The sequence below is a fragment of the Pieris napi genome, chromosome 21 (assembly GCF_905475465.1).
Source record: "Pieris napi chromosome 21, ilPieNapi1.2, whole genome shotgun sequence".
Classification (NCBI taxonomy): Eukaryota; Metazoa; Arthropoda; class Insecta; order Lepidoptera; family Pieridae; genus Pieris; species Pieris napi.
The window spans coordinates 6,775,453-6,800,491 of NC_062254.1; the positions used below are offsets into that span (position 1 = coordinate 6,775,453).

Here is a 25,039-nt window from a genome sequence, read left to right on the forward strand (position 1 = left end):
TAACGTGTTGGAGGTACCAGAGTTAGAACTTCTAAAAATCTGGTTGCTGAAATTAAAAAAAAAAATTTTTTTAATAAAAATAGGCTTACAATTTCGCTCTTTAAAGAAAAAGGTACGACTACAATAATCGCAAAATGAAGCCTTTTAATTTTTAGATTTTAAACGCTAAACTAGATTATCTTGCTATGCAAGTAAAATATCATGACATCTTCATACCCTAAACACCAAGAAAAGACAATAAAAAAAATCATAGTTTAGACAAAATAAACAGTCGGTTGTCTGAGTAACCCACTATGGTCACAACTGCAGTTACAGAAATAAAAAAAATTATATCTCAATTGTAATAAACAGACGCAATAGATGAAAGTGAATTTGATAATTCTTTAGAACGTACGTATCTCGAATGGTAGTACGCAAGATGAACCTCGAATTCCTATACGCTTTGTTTTAGATATGTAACATAATAAAAAAATTGTTTTATTATTAAATCTGCAGTTAAGGCAGGGGTACAGCCCCTGTAAATCTTTGATTTCCTTCACTCGTATATTGAACCCCCCTGTGCCATATTTAAAATGAATCGGGGACCGTGCTCTGGTAGAAGAAATGATTAAAAATCCTAATGGCCCCAAAGTACAGCCTTGTGTTACGCCACCTGGTGCAATATTTTTTAGACCTTAGTCCAGCGTACTATTCGCCATGCGACCTACTTTGATCTTATTTTTGCTAACATTTGTAAGAACTTATCATGGTCAACCAAGTCAAAAGTCTTTCTTATCTCAAAATATCGCATGTTCTCCGCTGTCTACTCCGGAATGATAGTCATGTAGCTTAATAGATTACTCCCGGTACTTCTTGTTAATCGAATTATCTACATATACAGCTGTCGCTGTTGGAAGTTACACAGTATGGGCCCTGGTTTTTGAGGGTTTTCATAGCTTAGAATTTCGAATCGGTAACCCTAGGAAAATTCTAAGATGGAGACCAGACAAAGGCAAGGTCTAGGCCTAAGCGTGAACAGCGGCGAGTGGGGTATCCTGATTTTTAGTATCTCAACGAAAAAACGATGTTTAAAAAAGTACAAGTAAAAACACTAATTAGTAGCTATAAAAAATTTGGAGATGTATTATGCTTAGAACAAGATAACCTTGTAGTAAAGTTAAGACAATTTAAATAACAATATCAATACGGTTCGTATCATGCATTATTTTAGTTTATAAAGCAATGCTCTTTTAAACACGTACAGGCATCTTCATTCAGGCTCTTTTGAGCACGTTGGAACACATAAACGAATAAACATAAGGTTTTGCGAGGTTTACTAGGAAATAAATTCTTAGCGATTGTAAAAATTGTTAGCATGAATCATGTAAAAGTCCACCCCAAAATTATTTTTTATGATACAGGATACAAAATACATACAACCCCTCTAATTTTCACCCCTCTACGACCAACCCCTATTTTTTATTATCTATTATATAGGTCAGCTAGTATATATATAAAATTCCTCCCACTTCACAGTGTTCGTTCCCATACTCTTCCGAAACGGCTCGACCGATACTTATGAAATTTTTTATGGATATTCAGTAAGTCTGAGAATCGGACAATATCTATTTTTCATCCCCCTCAATGTTAAGTGTGGACCTACCCCCACATTTTTTTTTTTTAGACAAAACTTTTTATGATACAGCATACAAAAATACACACAATTCCTATTTTTCTTTATTGCAGATATTTATTTTTATTGAACTAAAAAAATGTTTCCTAGAAATAATATACATGGCAAAACAAACCTTTGTCAGCTAGTTACAATATATTTTATTAGTACAGATGTTTGGCTATGACAATTAATTACAAATAAATACACTTAGGCCCAGCATACGTGGTGCTTACCTTATGGGCAGCCCCATACAAAACTCTTTCCACCTTAAGCTTCAGCACTCGTTAAGTAAACCACATCTTAATATTTTATCTAATTGTACTCCATATACTATGCACCGTTCAAAATTCCCTCGAGTTTGTACTATATATGCGCAACCGTTGCGTCGCCGTTTTGCGTTTGTCACTGAGACGGGCGGAGGGAGACGCGCGGGTGTAATCATAAATTTTTCTAGCTTTAGGCCTTCTCTTAAGATCATCGTTTGTAAGATTAAGCCAGTAATAATTAATGTTTACATAACAAAGATCCCTTTTCAATTACCATGTTTCGATATATGTATATTAAGAATACATTTCTTGTAGGCAATGTTAAAAATAAAAATGAAAGCGCGATGATGAATTCGGTTAAAAAAATGTGTGCGTTGGGCGTCCCGACGTCAGAAGTGATAACTTAAACTAATCGAATTTGAACTATTTCTGTATTGTTCCGAGGATCATCATTTATTTTATTAATCGTATTTTTTTATATAGGTTATAAAATATAAAAACCCTTCAAAAATGATAATAAAAGTTCGTGAAAAAAATATGGTCTTCCAATGGTCCCTATTACTATTCCAAAGAAATTCGTGTCCAACTATACAAATCGTGTAATGAGTATGAGCTCTCAGAAATTGAGATTAATAGGATTACGTGACTGTCAATATGGTTTAAGGATATTAGAAAAAAAAAATGTTTTCTTATTTAACTTAAGTAATATTTGAAGCCGTTCACATCATTAAAGTAACTGACTACTTTTCATTACTGTCTTAATCATAACAATAAATACTTTTTGATCATGTATAATTCTAAATTCAATGATGTTTCATCGTTACTTGGAGAAAAGCTCTTTTTTACTTTCTATTTCAAATAACACTTGGTTAGCTCGTGTCAAGAACCAGAAGGGTTGGTAAAATTTCACGTGCCGTCGGCCTTTTTTCATGAGTTCTGGCTTATTATTTCGATTGTATAGATAATCTTGATTTGGTATGCACTATCATTTCAAAGTTGATTAGTTAGTTGAAAAGACGTTCGCCTAGAAAGATAATAAATATTAACATTTTGTGTAACCTCTAGAAATCTCGATTTTATCGTAACGTCTTCTTGGCACTCTACAAATGGTTTTACGTAAGGCGTTAGCATTGAACTTTAAGTTTGACTGATAAAAAAATTTAGTTGTACTCAAAACTATAAATAGAAACCTATTAATACAAAACCTTTTAAGATCTGGAACTCCATTGTTTGTAATTGTAGCACATTCGTAACCTTTGACTTCAACAAATTTAAATCTTCAAACCTCCGAAGAGCTATTTCAATTACAAGTTCTATTACATTGATTTTGACATTTGTTGTCAAGTAGTTGTTTTTTATGTTTATATTTCATTACATAACAGTTATTATTATTATAAAAGCTTTATTAATTAATACATACAACAATTGGTTAGTTTACATGTAAACTACATAACAATTACTATATCGTAATATATATTATACAGTCACAATCCGAAAATACAAACAATCCGAAATTTATTCAAATTAGCAGTCATTATGGCTTCTATTACATTGAAAAGGTTAACAAATGCTCTTATGGTAACATCTACACTACCACCAGATAATTTCTACAAGAAAACAGAGTATTATTTGGTTATATTACGAAATTTTTTTATTACTGAAGATAAAAATGGAAATATTATTTTTTGAGTATTCTATAACATTTTAAGCAAAACTCTTGTCTTCATGTGTTTTATATAAATTTTTTTGCCTTATACATATACTTATAAATATACGTCATATTTTAAACTTCCTCCTTCCGTTTATTGAAGTGAGTAAAATCAGTTACAGACAGGTCCATCTAATTTTTGGCGTAGAAATAAATCACTGTTAACTATTTTAAAATAAAATACTGTTTATTTTTCACTACCCCCTAAAGTATATGAATTTATTTCGGGATGAAATATTTTATGTAAATCATGAGTTTATCAATGGTTTTTTTTACAAGAAAAACTATTAAAAATATACTGTAATACAAGCAGGTAGTATATATACATATAAGGCAAAACAAACATATTTTCCGTATGGAAATACGAAGTCGATATAATAATTGGTTTGGCGTTAGCGTTTGAGTATTTCAATCTGGCGTGAGTTTCAATTGAAGTATCTTATTCAAATTCCGAAGCGATCGATAAGTATCATAATTTCCACTTGTTACTTTCTATTGGCATCACATAAATTAATGTCGTTAACCTTACGTGGTCACGCATAGAAACCTACGTAATTACATATTAAGTAACTCAAAACTAGCTACAGGGTTATATAGTTTGTGTAACGTCTAATCGAGCTCGTGAAGCCTCTACGCTCCGCACTTTACATGGAGCGTTTATTCATGTATGTAGGTGTTACCGTTAGTGTTATGTAGGAACGCGTGCTTTTAACGAGTGACTATCTCCGGCGCTGTTCTCACGATGACTAGGAAGCAATAAGCGTACACCCTAACTGCACACACCATTACCGATTGTAACCGCGCAAATATGCGATACAATCTTCTCGGATGGAGGCTGGCGCGGCGTAGCGTCCATAAAGCCTTATCGAATACAAACTGCCAAACCAATGCTTTCGTAACGCTTTTGTGCCTCTTGGATTGATTTAGCACGAAGCAACTATTTCACTAGATTATTATTATCTTTGCAGTCCAAATGACTTCACGTATAGAGAACATATTTTCTTGAACTTCCGCATCGTACTCAAGTCCAATATTTATAAAAAAATACAAAATTAAATTTATATATATATACATATATGAAATTTACCAAATGAGGTTATTAATGTGTTATTATTAAATTAGATCAGTGAATTCGAAGAAAGTTCTATTATTTTTCATTCGCGGTGTCGGCATAAACAAGTAGCACGTTACAAGAGGTGAATGAACGTATGACAATGTCATGTTGTAACTTGGGAGTTGCTCCGATTTGCGAATCGTGTGAAAATTTGCAATATACTGTTAGCACTCTTTTGTACCATATGCTACATGTAAAATAGTTTACTATTTTCTATGTATTGTCTTAGGAAAGGAATTTAATCTAAACTTAGTTCTTTAGTAGTAGTAGTAGGAGTAGTTGACTCAACTGTTATAATAAAGGCAAGCAATTTAACAACTTAAAAGAATATCTTAAGATTTCTACATGATTATTACGCGAATCTGGCTTAATTTGTTAATTCGTGTACATCCATACATAATTAACGGATGTTCACTTGACTATTCATTACTGGCAATTAATTCCCGCGGGCTATGCGCGCGGCGCCGAGATCGACCTCGTGGGAAATTAAACTGTGCTCGGCCCGTCTTGCGCCGCCTCCGCCTCTCGCCCTCCCGCCACTTGCACACATATGAAACACTTTCTCTTGAGCATTTTCACATTTTTCTCTTCGTGCACTTTGAAATAGCATACAAGAATGTGTAATTTGTGTACCACAAAGATACTCTTATGAGGAAAAGCTATTGTCTAGAACTAATTGCCGTTGTTTTACTGCGCGTAACGCATAGTACACTTTATTAAATAATCTAGAGGGTATTGAAATTAGTCTGCCTCTGTAGTGAACTAACGGTGAGTAGCTCATTAAATATGGAGCTGTAATCAGTATGGTGTGGTGAGTCCGCAAAGTCCTCTACGCTTTGTTATCAAACAAACAACGTGGCTAGCTCACTTTTGTTTAATAAACTTGTGTAGATAAACAATGTAATTTCTTGTTACATTCGTATAAAATCGTTTTGTTGTAGTTTCACCAATAATAATTTATTATTGACGTAAGCGTGGTTTGATTGCGAGTTCACGTAAAAAAAAATAGTTTTTTTGGCGGAAGAAGTGAATAGAATTATGTTGTAATCGAAGTTGCTGCCGCGAATCGGATCAGAATCGCTCAGCCGCGCCCGATTGCGCCGATCCGCATGGATGATCGCGGAGAAATTGAAGTATACCTGTAACGGGGAAGCCGTAACGGCTTGCATAAAGTTTCGTGGCTTATTGTCTCCGCCATGTTTTTTAACGAGAAAACCACTGTGAACTTAGCAATTATTTCTATTAACGTGGTTTTTTGCCTGTCTATAAAAGTTTTACTTCCTATGTATAGAAGTTTCAACAGTATGAAAATGGTTTCCCATGATCACACGATAGTTATTATAATATAGATAGGAACGAATTAAAATTAAATACCTATATGATTCTTATAGTAAAGTATGCATATTAATAAGTTTTGGTCTTGTTACTGACAAATATCATGTTATCGATATAATTATTCTTATTTGTTGTAAAAGTGTAAGTAAAAGTAATAAACGAGCTAATTTTATTTAAACGTAAAGGTCAGCTATTATCCTTGTATAAAGTACATTCTTTCTTTCTGGGTATAAATAGCGGAATAATTACCCATTATGAGTACGACAACAACAAAATTTAACGCTAATGGATACGAGGACGAAGCGACGTTGGCTTCGCACAGTGATGTTTGCTCAAAGAAAATCTCACTAAGCCCGAGGGCGCTCAGCTTAAGCTGTCCGCGTCGTCCGGACCGCGGTTATGAGATTACTCTCGCTTTGACGAACCAACGCGGCTGCATACACTACACTGCATTTTAAAGGTTCACCGCACTTGAAATCCTAATTTCCTACTGAAATCATTCTTTCTTTGTAGACCCGTAATTCAAATATTATTTATGTGCTTGCTGACATGGAGTTTGTTGTATTGACAGCAGCAGTGTGGTTATCGAAGTCGATAATTCATGTCCTAATTGATACGTCGATCGCGTTAGTGAACGTATTCGATGAATAATAACGTGTCAGCCTGTCTAGTGATTCTGGATGGGTGAGAGATGTGAGAGCAATAATTTGTAGGCTGTAGCCGCGATGCTACCGGAGATAAGTCGCCTTATTGCCAGCCGCGCCCCAGCCCGCTAACTAACGCTTATTAAACTTCAACAACGCTCCCGCTGATCACTTCACCTTCTTGTTAGCTCACTAAACTTAGATTAATCGTTCGCTCATCGCCAGTCACCACCTCCCGTGCTATTTATTTTTATTATTGAAAGCAATTTCGTTTTAAGGATATAAAAGTTTATTATTATAGATTGTTATTTTTGTGAACTATGAAACTTAGCATTATCATTTTAACAATTACAAAGCTTTACATAGAAATATATTATATAATTACATAATAATTAAAAAGTAAATCCATTGTAGATCTCACATTTCTGGGCTTCAGATGTCTGTTCCGTGATCATTTGATTTTTATTAGGCAAGTAGACATCAATTAGCCTTCTGTGCCTAACACATGCCGTCGACCTTTTAGGTCAACGGAATACCGGTTTCCTCAATGTTTTGCTGCAAGTGAGTTTTAAATGCGCACATAGATAGTCCATTGATGCATTGAGGTCCGAACCTACGACCTCAAGGATGAGAGTAGCATGCTATGTAGGCCAATACTTGCTTGCTTTTAGTGAGTATTATATATTCAATTAAATATTAGTGTCAGTCGTAGGATGATATTACAGGCCTAACATTAAGTGAAATCACGCGAAATATAGCTTGATTAAATTGCATCGCTGACTGCTACTTCGTGACAATGATGGACGACTTCTTCGTTACAAGGTGTTTTCTACATGTAAGAATTTACACCATCGTGCTATACATTATAAAAAGGTTATTCATATCCGTGCTAATGCTTACGACTTCGTCATATGGTATAATTAAGTTGAACCAAATAAGTTTAGTAGTGCTGTCGCAAGTCTTGCATAACTTGAACTTTCATTCTATTTTGATGAAACAAACTTGCTTTTTTGCTCAATTGCTCCACTTCATATAAATTTAATTAATTTATATGGTTTATAAAAATAGACTTGACTATAAATAAATATATGTTTGTCGTAATCAAAATTATTGATAAATAAGCAAATACCATTTTTTTAATAAACGACATTTAAGATGCGACGACACCACGCGAAACAAAATACGTGAAGAGACAAAGGAAGCCATCCAAACGTTCCGCGAAATAGTCACGCAAACCGCCATATGCTCAGCTGTTCAGTCGGAAGGCCCTTCTTTCTAGAATTTTATTATCCCCTACGTAAATTACGAGTGTTAAATGCTTTATATAGCTTGGCAAGTTGTAGAATAGTTTATTAGATCATAAATGTTCCAACGTAAGCACAATCGACCAGCTACACGCACAATAGCCAGTTTGCCCTCTCATGTATACTGCTACGGTTTTGTGAGAAATTGTTATGAGTTGTCGTAGTGGTAGTAGCTAATTAAATTTCAAACCACACTATAAGATTGGTCTGGGAGTTAGTAAAACTACACACATTATACAGACACAAAAGTATGACTTGGCGATAATTTTACTATCAATTGATACCTAATGAATTTAAAATGCGTGGCTTAAGCATTAAGTGTTTGAGTAGTTATTGTAAGCAGACCCTTAAAGAAGACGATATGCTATCGCGAACTTGTTTGTATGCATAGTTAAAAAAAGATAATGGCACCACACAGTTTGTGTCAAAAAGCTTAGATTATAGATTATATAGAAGCTTAGATAGATAAAAATTTCTACTTGGGATCTCTTAAGTTTCATGAAAATAAATGCTTACGCGAAGTTACAAATTTCATTGAAACCAGTTTTCTGGTAATTTAGTCTATTTAATATTTTTCCTCTTTACAAGATAATAAACCTAAAGATATCATACCAAAAAAACATCTAACATGTATTCCAGCATCAAAGCTGATTTCTGAATTGGATTTATTTCCTTACCTCTGTGACCTTAAAGGCTTGCGAGTGTCACCATAGACAAATTTTGGCTTAGTAACAATCCCGAGATTACAACGGTGAAATCCTTTTGAAATGTGTCCAATATCCATACCATAACATTTAAACATACCTGCACTAATTACACGTTATTTATCGTTATTTTTGATTCATCAAATACAACTTGAACATATTGTCTACCTAATAGAGGTAACCTTTTCGGAAAACTATCCCATTCTTCTCGGCTATTGTGTTGTTGGAAAACCTTTGATTGTTAACACAATCTGGGACAATGTTTACAATGGGGCACGTGAAAATGTGAAACGTTTAGCTTTTACGTGTCAAATTAAGTGGAGAGCTTGAACAATAGCGCCAAGGGTACACAACAAAGTTAACAAACTAGTAACTACAATTCGATGTATGTATAAATGCAGTAGAGACAGCAATAGTAGTCTACTCTAATAGAAAGAGGCAAGGTTTGGTTGTTTGTTTGCATTGCTTCAAAACTACGGAATTGATTGAAAAAAAAAACATTACGATTAGAATCCTACAATATCCCTGATGATCATGGGGTATACAAGATATTGAATAAAACGTTAAAACATTAAACGTGTAACCACAGGTGTGCAAAAAATAACAATAAAAATCCCTATATCGCGTACGCTGCGTTCAGTGATAGTAGAGCAAAGTGATGTACTACGGTTTTAGAGAAGACATCATTTACAAAAAGTACATAACACCATATGTCTATGAAATTTAATTAAATAAAAATCCATCTGAAATATAATGTATATAAGCTTATGAAAATATATTAAATCAAATCAAAACCACTAATTATTTAATTATATTGGTAACAATGTTACCAATAATTAACATTTCCAAAATACTTCAATCAAACTTTTGAATTGAGGACATATCATTGATATCTCTCTAGATTTGTTCCTAATAGGCAACGCTAGTCCTTTTTTCTCATATTAGCCCGACCGTATGTCGGGCTCTATATCTATATAAGAAAATATATATTTTTTTAGAAGAGACTGCGACTACTTTCAGTTCCGATATTCCTTGTATATTATAAGCTTTCATCGTGTCAAAAATATTCATTCAACATTTGGCATTTTTAAAAGTCAACTTTTGTCGTTTAGTCTATGAAATATTATACCCTGATTTTCCAGGAAATTACCCCATTCATTTACGCTGACTTTTAAAGTTCAATGTGATATTTTATGGAAGGAACAAGGGATATATCGTTTTTACGCATTATATGTATACATAATTTTTATTAATAATATCGTTTGAGTAAAGAATATACACCTAAGCTAGTACTGGAACAGATTTATCAAATTTGGAATACTAAATATACAAGGTGAAGTTAAACTTTTATTTATTGGGTTTATTTGTGATTACTTTTAATAATAACATTGTTTCTAAATAAAGTGTGACTTAAATCGGAGGGGTAAAGCTAAAGCGTTAATTCTGTTGCGGCTTTAGATCCACGTTGCCTAATTAGCTCGCCGTTTGTATCGGTCTAGGCCAACTGGTCAAAGGATTTAGAGCTGATTACTAGCTCCGAAATAGTTGTGCATGGTCTAGTTTACATTATTAAAAGTGAATAATAGGTGAGAAATACGCTGTGTCAACAAGTTGGCAATGTTTCGTGGCGAAATCGGAAATCCTATTAAAGACATGGGATAAGAATAGCTATGCCAACATAAAACTTGTTTGGTGGGATCCCAGAATCCGTAGTCAACAATAATATTAAAAGGTTTATGAAACTCCAAACCTAATGAATCGTTTTTCAAAGTTTCTGAGTAATATCGTTGAAAGCCGTAGCAGCTCGTCTAATAAGGTAGGGAAAGTTATTGCGGAAGAATGTTTGCATCGTGTGATATGTTTAAAGTTATTCAAAAAATAGAGAAGAGCGGGCAGCGGCCGCGATGTTCGCAAGCACGATAAGATCGCGTGAGAGGCGTGCCGGGGCTCGCGGCCGGGCACGCTTCGCCGCCCCGTACCGATGAACCCCGGATGATTCGTCACGCTGTGTTAATGGTCGCCAAGCACGCTACACTTGACTATCTATTTGCGATGATAGCTACGACGTAAGTCGTAACTGCTTATCGCTTACATAATACCTAGTTATTGTAATTATTGGTGCGTTTACATGTTATTTCGTTGTAGTTACGACTCCCACCTACCACAATAGTATCGAACGTATAATTATGCCCTTTTCAAATAGCCCTTTCTTTTGTTTACATTTATATTTCTTCTTAATAGTTAATGATGTTGCTTTGCGTATCAACATCTTTATCCTATTCAATGATTTCATATACCCATCTTTACTGGCCAATTATTCAATTGTATTCAATCGGTATATTATTGTACTGTAAAACAATTGACCGTGTGATGTTTTTCTAATTCGGTGTAAGGTTTCGGTGATAACAGTCCATACAATTTGTAACAGAATATTACGAGGGCGTTACCCGCGTGGCAGATGGTCTTGGCTCTGATTAAAGTTAATTAACTGAAGCCATTTATAGGCGACGGGGACGGGCGGCGGCCCACTGTCGTGCTTGATGCGCTGTCGCACCCCTATATGTGACCACCGGCTACGGTTGACATTACATTATAAAGTAGATTAGCTCGTAATACGCTTTTTATAACTCCTTAATTGAATTGACATGAATAAATCGCATTGGAATGTAATTGTACTACCAACTAAGCCTATAGCGGTAAGACACGAGTTCTGCCGCAGTTCTATCGACTCCCATCGTGAGTCGTCAAGATTTATCGTGCGCACACACGCAGCTGGCTCACGGCCCATCGTCCTCGCACCCTTTTATCACCAGCTAAAACACAACGCTTGTGTTAATTTGTTTGCTTTGACGTGGCCAAACTAATGAATCGCCTTGGGCCTGACCCATGTCCGCGACCCGACAGAATTAAACGCTACACCCCTTAAATCGTTACGAATGAACAAATAAATCGTAAATCGTCGATAAAACTAGACCTAATTTAAAGAATACGATATTTCTACCTACGCAACGTTTACGTAATTGAAATAAAATACTAGCACCTTGTAAAATAGAGCTGTGAGGATTAATGGATGTCTGATGAGTATTTGGAGCGCACTGATTTAGCACGAGTGAATCAGACTCGTTCAGGTGAGTGCGCATTCCGCACGCTCACAACTCTACCTGCACGCTCAAAATATCTCCTTGCGCGTGCGCTCATCGACGCACACTGAGCTAGTCGGCGTGTGGACTGTTTATTTTTGTCTAACTTACGTTATACACTAGTTCCTTGAATCAAATTGCTCTCATTTAAAGTATTTTTATATTTACACCTTCAATATTTCTTATGAAATGTTTCTGCCAAATGGTGCAGTATGCGCTAAAAGCGGATTTATCATGTTTCTTGTATACAACTATCAACTGTTAAATAAAATAATGAACCGAAATTCTACAATCGTAAAGTGCGTACTTATCACTACGTAAACGGTTTGTATTTTTTTTGGTTAACCACTTAATTAGGTACTGCTCGTAAAACTGTCTTCCTCATCTAATATTTACCGCGTTTGCCCTTTTTATTATCCGATTACATGAGCCGCGCGGTTTGTAAAGCGTTTCGTTTGGCGAGGGGAAGTCGTTTCATTTGTTTCTTCACAAATTACTTCAAACAATCTTAGACCTTCTCGCAGCTCCCTTTATGCATTGTAAAATAAATTATTTGCAAGCATTACAATATCATATAATTAGCGTCGGCTTTTGTGTTGTTCATCGGTCGTGTCGTTTCCAATAATTAATGTTTCGACCGATATCACTACGCGATGCTCATAGCTTATCAGCGATGTCCTTTGGGTAAAATTTGTCGTGCCGCGCATTTACTTTGCGATTATAATTTATTTTTGCTTAAATGTAAAGGTATTACAACTCGTATGAGTGCCTACATGATTTTATAATCGAGAATAGTAGCGCAAGTAGAGATGTTGAGGATAACGTGGCGTCGCAATTAGCAGGGCACTCGACGCGTCGCCGCCCGCAAACCAAAGCACGGACTCCACTCACATGTCGCCTCGCAAATTAAAACGCGACACTCGACCCGATCACACTCAAACAGATTTGTTCTATCGACTGAATCGTTTTACAACTCTGGCGGCTATAAAAATATGAGCCTAGATCTCTCTACTGAAAGAACATAACATATCTATATACATTATACAAATTAATAAATCAACTAAGTGTAATAAGTTGTAAATAAAAAGCTGCTGCAATGTTGAAACTATACGCGAATGAACGGCGAAAAACTACTATTGTTTACATAAAATAGCAATGGAAGCATTATTCTAAAAACTTTTTTCAAAAGTTTGCAAATATTTTCTGTTTCTGTTATTTATTAAATGCGTAGTGTGTATTTCAAATCGTAGGTGTTAATTACTTATTTTATTTATTGAGTCGTAGTATAGATTAATATTAATATGATAATGGTAATAAAACTGCGATAGGTACTAATAATATAAATTCCTAACGCAAGACTAGAAACAAACATGTATTTTTAGCCTTCATCAAACAAAATAGTTCTCTCAACAAATGAGTCCAGTCTGACGTAGTTGAAGGTGCAATCCCACGGGAGAACCTTGCCTCTTTGTAATTGAGAGCGCCAGCGGGCCGATAATTGAGCCTACCCGACGCCCGCGAACCTAACAGCGGCCGCGCTCCCGACCGCGGAGTCGAGTAAATCAAGACCATTACTCTCCATTACCTCATAATACCAAATTGACTCGCGTGGATTTTACAGACTCCCTACGGCTTTTCTAGCTTTGCCAAACTATTCTTTTCGTGTTTGTATTCACATCACAACAAATGAGTGTGAATATAAACAAAACGTACAATAATATTTTTTGTACGCTTTAAAAGGAATGAATAACCTCACTCGTTTACTAAAGACTGAAACGTGCCCCATTCCAAAGGGTTTAATAATATGTAAATGTACCAATATAAAATATTGTGTAGAGTGTTACACTACTCGTCACGACAAGGACGTCTATTTAGTGAAGACATGCGAACTTTTTAAACAAACTTTGTTTTATCTGCTCTATAAAAGAGAACGAAGGTGCGCGATAAAACGATCGCGTGACTTAGTGGAGAAATGTAGCTTCAGTGAATGCCTTGATTAGGCGGGTGTTATTTAGCCGTAGCTGAATATTTTTTTTACAAATTTTCTTAAAATTAGGAACGTAAATTCAAAAATAGGATCAAATTAAACAAAAAAAAAATGGTACGCAGGGTGGTACTAAAATATGGCTGGCACTATTCCCTTATCGGCAATGACGTAACCATAGGCGGTGCCGACGTAGAAGCATGTAGATCGCGAAATTGATTGCATGTTATCAGATAGGGCACGGGTTCTTCGCTAGCGTTTAATACTGGCGTCGGACTAGGCACGCGATCCTTGACAGGAGATCGCCCGCGCCCCCATCGAGCGTGGTAATTACGAAGGGCCGTGTGCTCCGGCGACGTCGCCGCCGTCGACTTTAGAACGGGCCCGCAATTACCCAGCACACCTAATACTTGTCTGTTTGTCTACCTTAATGTATATCGCTTCGTTTGTTCTCAAACGTGTATTTAACTTATTTCCCGTCATGCTAGCTGAACTGAATTATCGTAGTAATATTTTCTTTGTGTAAATTTCCATTATTAACTGTACATACTGGTTTAAAGAATTGCTGCAAGTATTTACACCGTATACATAATAAGCGATGCTTTGAGTTGTGATTTCATTATAAAATGCGTAATTTTATATTTTCTTTGTTTGATAGCAACGGCACAACAATACTTTCTGTTATACTTTAACCAGTTAAAAATAATAATTTATGTGCATAATTAAATGTCGTAACGAGCTGGAAATCAAAAATATGGCGAGGAACTCGTTTCTTTTGTCCATTAGTTGAAGTGTTGATGTTGCGACATGAAATTGGAAAAGGTTTGTTAAATGGTTCGGTGGTGAGGGGGTGTTTCTACGCGAAGCCCCGTAATTTGATTGGGATGGTCCGAGAGCCGCTAAGAATCGCGCCTCGTCCGACTTGCACTAATTGCCCCGCGCAATATAGAAAACAATGACAAAACTTGGAACCGCCTCGGTCGTTCCCGGCCTTTAACCTCCGCTTTTTATTTAAAATTCGTTTACTCGCCTCGCAGATTGTAATTCAGCCGAGTTAGTACGCCTGACGTTATGCAAACATTGTAAACTGAATTTTGTACCTATTAAATTGACTGATTATATAACTTTTGTGTAATAAATAAAGTTTTTGTTATACTTAAGAAGCATACAAGAAATTTGTAAATATTAAGTGGGTAATAAAGGAAAGCGCGTCAAAAGTCCTAATGTACCGAATGAGCGAATAGAGATATATCAAATAACATCAGAAATGGATGGTTTAATAAGGTTGGGCTCGGAGTTGGACGCACTCGGGGTCGCACGAGTAATTGATTGTGACATTTGATGGACGTGCAGCAAGTGTATGTTGCACCGCACCGGGGACTATATCTATGTACACTTGACAACGTCATAATAAAGCTTCGTTTATTTTTCACCAGCATTACTTGTAAGAATTAAACATTTAAACTATAAACATGCTAACTTGTAACATGTAACTACCAACCTCGATTGTTGAGGTCCGCACTATAGTCAATAGGTTGTGGACATTACTAAGTAAATAAACTCACCTTTGCAACCTCTGCAAACCAACGCCGCGCTGAAAGTTTTAAGGTCTGCTTAATAACGCAAGCAATTTGAGGGTCGGCCTTTGTTTGCTTTCTTGTTTCACTAAAATGATTTGATGATTTTGACTTTTCAATTTTCAAGTTTTCGACCCTTCTATAATATTTCTACGTCGCGATTTTGATTTGTAATTGTTAAATTACAGAAATGAGAAACGTAGCGTTTAATTAAGTAGCTAACGTTTCTTTTTCTTACATAATGCCAACATTTATGTATAACTGTCAACTTAGTTTTTCTCTGATGATAGCAAAATGACTACGTTGGTGAAACTAAAAAGGTTTCTCTACACTCTAGAGAAAGCCACTTAACCACTCTCCTAGATAGTACGTCAACGAACAACTTATGTGATATTCAGTATTAATATGTCGCTTAAAAGATTAGACGATATTTCTTATTACTTAATCATTATTATTATTACACTTTTTGATGTGTATGTAGTCATTTCTCAGTTATACGGCATATAAAATTGACATAACGTTCACATATAAGAGGCCGCCGTTATTGCTAAGTAATATTGATTAGAGTGTCGCTACGAGTCAGGACACGCGAGGTGAGATGTTTTTATTCGAGCAACACGTCCTCGAGTGGCGACTGCCACGATGTGTCGTCCTCCCGCGGGACACGAGCCGCACTTTCGAATGAAGATATTTATAGCCGCCCCAGAAGACGCCGTTACCTAATGCTACGTTTTATGGTAGCCCTTATTACGGTTCTCCTTTAGATTCCCTTATATTACTACACTCCCAACCCATACCACAATAATCCTATTTTATAATATTAAGCCAACCAGGTTTAATATTTTAGAGGAATCCTGTCGATGGTCACTAGTGACTCACAAAACCGCCACGTGAAAGATATTCTTTGCGGCAATCGTAAATTGGGCAGGTCCCTGGGGTGAACCGAAAGGCTACCTTCTGAGTTTGTGCCGCATATACTAATCGCTCCACCCGTTCACTTCCTTACACCCGCTACAGCCTTAGATCTATGCATCCCGTCCTAATGGCCGCGAAAAGCCTCCTTTGTTGCGACTGCTATTTGTTATATCTCGACGCGCTTTACCAAGAAACCGTCTTTGACTAACCTTATTGTTCTTTCAAATCGACTGTTTTGTTGTACATAAATGCTTTGTCACCTAAATCTGTTAAGATGCTCTCCTTTAATTAAGCTTCATTGTGAGGTAAATGGTGATTCGTGCGGGGATTTATGGGTAACCTTATGACTAAAGCAGTCAAATATGATGTGCAATGTATAAATAACACTAATTATGTGCATGTGTAGTTGAAAATTATAGTTTAGAATAATGTAGTTGGGAAGCCGTATATACACAACGTTGCCTTTGCAATGCTCTGTTGCATTTAGTGGCGTTGAACTCGAGATGATTTTACTCATCTATGATTGTGACTGTTTCTTCCGTGACTTGTTTTTTACTCTATTATGAAAAACGTATAGGTAATAATAAATAATAACTTGTTATGTGAAATAAAATAATATACAAATTTTAGTTGGTTTATTTGATGGTGGCATTGAGAGGTTTCAACTGGTTTTAAAACGAATTTTGTTCACATTGAAGGTCAGATGAAGCTTTTAATATTTCCTCAGTACATAATATTTCTACTATAAATTAAGGCCGATTTACATTATCATTAGTGTTTAGGAGAGTGCTTTAGGATAGTACTTTAGTTGAAACATGTAAACGCTACGCTAAAGAACTTGCCTTTCAAGTTGTACTAAAGCACTCTCCTAAACACTAAGATAATGTAAATCGGCCTTAAAACAACACTTAATGTGACATTATGCTTTTGTATATTTTTAAGCTTTTCTAATGCTTCTTATCTAAAAGTAACTTACGTCACACTATAAAAATAATGACACTGCCTCTGACATACTTTGCTTTATGTCAATTTTCGCTAAGGGGCTACTCTTGGAACCCCATGATGACTGCGGTCCCTCGTTACTATTTCTGTCTAACCAGACGCTAAAACACACAACGTTTGTCACTAATGATGGCGCTATTTATTTATACTATGTACATTGGATATGTTTTATTTAGCCTTAACATCAAGAAATAATTTCTTGGCGTGAAAGCAGCCATGTAATTCATATTTTTCTATTGTTGCCATGGAATATGCATATGAAGTAAATAGACTTTTTATTTTGCGCTACCATTCATCCAGATTCATTGTTCTTTGAAATTGCTCGGCGCTGGGTAGCACACTACGGGTCTCGGTGTTTTGTGTCTATTATTATTGTTGCTAACAGGTCTTGCCAATCGAGAAGGATTTTTCAATATTCGGATACTTAACAATAGCGGTTTAGATGTACTCTCCTCGTACAGAATGAAAATAGAAAAATGTTTATCAATCTCCACTTCTTATAATACTTATTATTTTACGTTAGCGGTCGGTCAGACTAGCAATATTATCTGTATTGGCAAATAGATAGCCGATAAAATGGTAGTATGTTTAGCTGTAGTTGTTTACTCGACAGCGGTAAAAGGTTTGTGAGTCCCTCGCGGCGCGGATGCGCTTGTTTTCATTTCGTTATTTACTTTTAATTTGGCAGCAAGCGGATGATGCGGCCGATGTAGGGACGTACCGTGTGAATAATTGAGCCGATACTTGCTATTTATCAGGCCTGGTGTCGAGGGTCATATTTATATTTCCCTAATTATTTTTGAAACCTACACCTTCCAGGATGATTAATAGCAGGCTTCGTAATGGAAGAAAGCGTTAATGAATTGGGGAAACCTATAGCGAGACAGAGAAAGGGGCAGCACTTTTACTTGCCCTATAGATGTATAAAGACCAGTTAAATATAAATACATTATTTTAATCTGAAAGTATTAGAATGTAAATCCCAAAAGCTTGGGCGATAGTAAATATTATACTTATTAATTAGCTGGGGGACATTTCACAAAACAGAATCCAAAAAAAGCCAAGCCGGGCGTGGAATATGGCGTTCGCACTTTGCTACTACATCGCGTGCTTGGTAACATTACCGGTGACTTGTGGGGTCGCCTTATTGTCTTGACTCTCTTTGTAGCTATCAATAGCTGCTAAAGGGAATTAATTTTCCTTTTATGTGTTTTGCTAACATTTTTTTTATATGGGAAATGATATTATTCTGATGATCTTGGAGAAGAGCTAAGCCAGAACCTTTGAATTCACATTTTTTCCAGCGAATACGTAAAGTAAGCTTTATAGTGCAACAAAGGTTTTTCTTTTAATTTTTGTAGATAACGTGTGCAGACTGTTCCAAAAATATATCAGAAATTGTCATTGTAGTTTTGATAGCTTTTTTCACAACTTTCATTGTTTCTATACTTATCTCCAGGGGCCATTCTTATAAATTGGATATGACTTAGGTTTTTGTAGTGTTTATTTATTTTATTTTCATTGTTGTCTGCAATCATTCTCTCTTACAATTACATATTGAGCGTACAATCTTCCTTGGAACTTTTGCGTTCTCGGCAAAGTTCACTAATTGTTTAAAAGTTGTTTAGCGTTGAAACATTTGATTTATTCAACATGGAGGGGTAACTGGATTTATAAAATCATTTTACGTAAGAAATGTCTTAAGCGACAGTATACACAATCTTTGCATTAACTTTAGTAAAAGAAAGAGTCCGTGCTCTGCCGAAAATCATCGCAGTCAAGGTTTTATGTGTAGGGACTTCAAGAAACCGAGCCATGAACAATGTTTACGTTGAGAATCGATTTTGTCCAGTAGGTACTATTTGGGGAAAGGAGTTGAACTTGATTATAAATAAACGAGATATCATGAGTCGTGGTCGTGAAAGTGGGACGACTGCGGTGGCGGGTTTACTAGATGCAGGTCGACCGCTGCAACAACGGTGTTTGTTGAGGAGGTGGTGGGCGGCACGAGGGGCGCGGGAGCGGACAGAGCGCGCTCACCTGCGAGTTGCGACCGCCGCGGCAGTTCCGCGACTATCGCCGATCGCGTTTCACGTATGGCTCGATAGACATGAAGCTTTCAACTCGTGTTTTCACACTCTGTGTAGTGTTATCTCTAGTGTTTGTGTTTTGACTGTGATTGTGGTGATAATATTTTGACGATATGGTGGTGCTCGAGGGTGGTGGCGCTCTACTTGAGCCGGCTCTAGCCCTCGACGGCGCGACTGCGGCCTGCCTCGAACGTGCTTATGCCCAAGCAGACGTTTCGCTTAAGCTATTACCAAAACGGTACATTAACCTCCATCAATGGTTGTCTCCAGTGACAACTTCTGTCACTGCGGCCTCCGCTGCTGGAAAAGATCTCAAATTGCAAATCGTAAGTTTATTTACAAGATACGTATACAAATTATTTATAAATTATACAGCTTAAACACGATTGTGTTTAACGATCTGATGTGACTTGGTTTTTATTAAGTTAAGGTAAAATACCGCCACCATGTTATTTTTTTTTTAATATTTCTTATTATAAAAAAGTAGTGAACGTATTGTTTTAATTTTTTAATAGTAGGTTGCATACCTATTATATTTTTTACATCGGGCAAATTATTTTAATGGAATCAGGTTTTGAACAAATTGTGTTGACTTTGCCATTCTTGTTTTACCTACTTGAGGTCGTTATTTAACTCGAATATGTATATAAATATCTATAATTATTATAATAATAGAAGCAAACCACTTAAATGCGATACTTCGCGATATTAGAAGCACTATGCATTACTACGTTTAACCACCATGCTGTGAAGAAGCACAAATCTCATCAAATATTATATTATTTACCTATTTAATAAAAATCAAATATTAAAATTTAGGTTTATCCATACATTTATATATTATTATGAAGCATTTGTAATTTGTCGTCATTGGATTGAGTGTGATACAGTTTTGACATAATAGTTACTTTTATTCAAATAAACTTCTAGGAATGGTATTTTTATTTATTTATTTTACAGAATAATATAATCTAAATTATGATAAGTTACATTTTAAAACCACTGTGCCAAAGCACAATTTCATATAAACATAGGTTTTCAACTTACTTTTATGTTACTTAAGGTTAGGCTATATAATAACTAACTGGGTAGTACATTTTTAACCGCGGTAGGAAATACCCCAACGTTCTCTTGCGAGAGACGTTGTTCGTTCTCGATTCACAGAGCCTAGTTTGGGTCTGTACGTCATGCTCAACTCGTTTTTTATGTCATATAGAAAAAATATTATGAATCAACAAACGAATAAGCCAAGAAATTGATGCTGAATGGTTCGAATATCATTTTAAGCGTTATTAGGGTTAATACAAACTATTATTTTTGTTATTTGTATTGATTTAATTAAACAATATTAATTTAATTGGTACATTTCGATGGGTTTATGTTGATAAACGAGCCACCAAAAGCTGAAGCGGTTTACAATATATGTATAAATGTATTCGTATACATACATATCTTTATAATCTCAGTTTTGCAGACATTAATAGACGCTAAAGTCAGATTGGAAAGCGTAGCCTTTTGCGCGTGGAGATACCGCCGCGGACCGTCCGCAGTATCTCGCCGCTCGATCTTCCCGCATTCATACCGTATTCCTGAAATACCCAAATGAAAAGATTCGGTTTTACAAACCAACTCACCTACGGCTTTTGAAAGTTCGTGCACGGTCTAAAAGTTTCATTATAGAGATTGAGTTCGCCTTTTATAGTGCATTTTACAGTAAATTTCCATAAAATTTACAAAATTTTGACGAGCGCTCACGTAGAGATTACTAAAATTGTGTTTTAATCTCGTCTTAATAGCTTATTTTTTACATTTAAAAACTCAATAAATTACAACGGTGTCTTTAAAATTCTGCAGTTTCTTAACAAGTGGCGTATAGTTTATTTTCCTATCTAAATTATGTCTATATAATTAAATTACTATGTTTACGCATATTTCCAAAAACGCCTTCCGATCAGATCATTCCTTATGTCTGTCTGAAGGTAAAGTTGATATTCCTTCTAAACTGTAAAAATAAATTAAATATAACAGTAATTAATATGAATGTATCATTAATAGACGGTTATTTTAATTTACCACTGTAAATCAGTGTGTTAAACAGATGTAAATTATGCTTAGCTAATATAAGTTCGCAAGGGCACGTACGAATTGTTTTAAAAAACAAAAACTAGACTAAGTTACCTTACATTGATTAGATTGGTTGACTGCAATTCCATAAACATAGTAAATTTATCTACGACTTGTACTTGACTACAAGGGTAGATTTACTGCAGTACTCGTTTGTTGGCGTCTTTTCACCTCTTGTTATATTTTGTTGCTAGTACAGCAGTGAGAAATTGTAATGTTCTAGAATTGTAGGAACGACATGCTGCTATTGTGCTGAGCAACTTTTTCAAGTTTGCCATACATATTAACCAGAAAAAGTATTGTAATGTTGTGGGAAATTACTACATCAATTTTATAAATCAACTAGCTGACCTGGCTAACTTCGTTCCGCCCTACAACCTTATAATATCGTTGTTACTTTAATTTAACTTATTTTAGGATTTCAGAAATGTTTTATTGCTTGCCATTGCGAAAGAAGAATGGCAGTTTTACACATTAGGCATCTTCTCTCTAGCGTCAAAATGGCGATACTGCATGTTAAGCACTTTCTGATATCCAACATATTTTGATCAGGATCAAAGCATGGTTATGCATCTCCTCATTCACCTCAAGATCGGAATTTCTTGACTGACACGAATTCGACGTAAAATGATGCGTAGTTTTGTCAACAGATGGCACCATATGGTTTTTGCATTCGTAAAATTAATTAATTTATTTATTGTTATTCGATAACTTATCCGATATTTTATTGCTTATTCTGCTATTCGGGACGGAAACAAATCCAACAAATTAAAAACCATGGCAATCGGTCCAGCCGTTCTCGAGTTATAAGTGTTGTAACAAACACGACTTTCTTTTATATATATAGATATCAATATATGCAATATTTATACAGATTTTTTTATATTACTATAAAATACTGAAATACTTGACCTTATCTAGCTAATAGATTTTGTCGCATTGTACGTAGCTAATTTACATGTAACGCGTGGTGTATAATAGGCGTCCGTAGCATGTAGTACTATTACACGCTAAAACAACACAAAGACGAAGGGTAAGGTGGAACATACGAGCCGTGGAATACATTAGCCGCCTCCAACGGGGCGGTTAGTGGAGCGCAGTAATATATTTCACTAGCGGTCATTTTCGACAATTAACCACATAAAATAAGTGAAATTATGCATACGGTCGACGACGGCGTATATCACGTCCAGTTACGGGGCACGATACCCACCCACCTGTTTATTCATTATTCAAAGAAATGTTTCGCTCTTCCATGCCGCGTCCCGGAAGTGCTGCCTCTGTTACCGTGATTGATGGAGATTCTTTATATTTATTGTTCTTTTTACTTTGGCATTTTGCGTCTCTTTAACGCTATGCTTTCATGAATCTAATTTAATATGTCAAACATATTTCATAAACATTAAATATCAATATTTCAATTTTATTTTACTGATGTAAAAGCCTAAATGGCTCTCCTCGGTAAGCCTTTGCTTCAGCCGGACCTCACAAGCCGTCGGATTCATTTTCTGTTGCAATTTCCTACAATTTCCGGGCAGCGTTTGGTACCCTTGACGTGTTGGAAAATTATTTTCACGCAGATTGCACACCGGATTTAAAGATTCATATTCAAGTTTTATTATCTGTGAAGTTTTTACATACGTGTTTTTGCATCAAAGGCTTCCGAATAAAGCCTCAATGATAACCGCGGTTCAACGACCTGTTTGAACAAGTTTTGTCAACAGCTAGGCGTAGGCGTTTTATTCTAGTATGTGTTCACGTACTTTGACATAACATAATGTGTCTAAAATTCGAAATGATAGTTGAGAGTGGGGGAATGGCGAACACAACGTGCGCTCAATCCCATTCGGCATCACCTTGAGGTGTGAATCAGCAGACGGCTTGCGGCGCGCTCACCGGTACGATCTAACGGGGTAGTTCAAGAATAGCATGCGGTCTATTTAGGAATCTTCTCTGTTTGTTTGCCAGCGATATGTGTCATTGTTAACTAATTTAAGTAACATCTTCTGCCAGCTGTTACGACATTGCAACCTATGATATCACTTAAGAAGGGAACTCCAATATGTCAATAAATTTTTTTATGATACGGTTACATCTCAAAGAATTCTTTTTTTTCTAATTGTCATTAAATTTATACGTAAAAATTCCCTAGTGAATATTACGATTCTATTGATTTATGTCCTGACTTAAAGCAGTAACTTGCGGTGTCACATACGTTTTATTGCTCTTACATCTTATAGGTTTTGTAAAGGTAGGTAGTAAGTCTGTGTTAAACGTTTTTTAGAACAAAGAAATTATCTCTACCCAATTTATAATTATTAAAATGCTCATTTTATAATCCTGATGCCTTTAAATTAGCAATTTATATGCACTTATTCATTGTATCAAGAACGGTTGACGTAATAATGAGCATTTTAATTTTTTAGTGAGGTCGTCTGCGTTAATAAATACTTTATTAATTAATGTGGAGCCCGGGTTTGCAGCGTCCGATAGCCGGGGACATTATCGCTGGAGAGTTGCGTAAACATCACAATGTAAAACACGATACCGTTTAGCCAGTTAATTAATTGCTGTGACTGGGAGCCAGGAGCTGCTAGCCTAGCTACGGTCGTCGCGGGCTCGTTATGGAAATAATGAATGCGATCTGAGCATAACGAACAACCGATGCACAAGTTGTTAGTTGTTGGGACCTCTAATCGGTAGCGCCCATTTCGACTTTATTGTTAGCAACATTGTTGATTCTTTTTTTTATTGATTGTGAGTCGTTTATAGTATACTAGCGACCCGCCCCGGCTTCGCACGGATGCAATGCTGATACTAAATTCAAAGTGCTATAGAGTATAGGGAGAACCGCGGCCTCCGACGCGCTGCGTCCCGCAATTATTAAATTTGTAATATCATCTAAAATATTCATTTAAATCATATGCTTTAAAGGGCCATATAAATCTATATTAAATAGACAATTTATTTAAGGTATTTAATTGGATAAGGATTTATGCTGTATTGGTTAAAATCGCTTCGAAAATTAGCCATTATTTGTCGTAAAAAGTAAATGACAAAAAAAAGTTATTGTGGGTTATCTATAAGAGATAGACATATACCATCACGGACTTTTCTGTAGACATTTTCAATGTGTACAATACTTAGTATATTATTTTGATAAAACTCGTAGGGTTCAGCCTGCGTTTGCAATGTAAGCGGAAAAAATGTAATTATTTACGACATCACATTAGAAACCTCAAAAATAACAGTACTTCTCCACTATTTAATGGATGTTATTATACATATAAACTTTCCTCTTGAATCATTCTATCTATTAAAAAAAACTGCATCAAAATCCGTTGCGTAGTTTCAAAGATTTAAGCATACAAAGGGACATAGGGACAGAGAAAACGACTTTGTTTTATACTATGTAGTGATTAAGTTAATATATATTATTTCTACAGCTGTAAGGTTTATACTTGTTTTCTTAATGTCT

At 35.7% G+C, this 25,039-nt stretch overlaps 1 protein-coding gene across 4 annotated transcripts in view; it reads left to right on the forward strand.

The window, feature by feature from the left end:
- The window catches only part of LOC125060513 (maternal protein pumilio), a 63,072-nt gene that overhangs the window by 16,326 nt on the left and 21,707 nt on the right, over positions 1–25,039 (forward strand). The gene's annotated exons all lie outside the window — the stretch shown is intronic.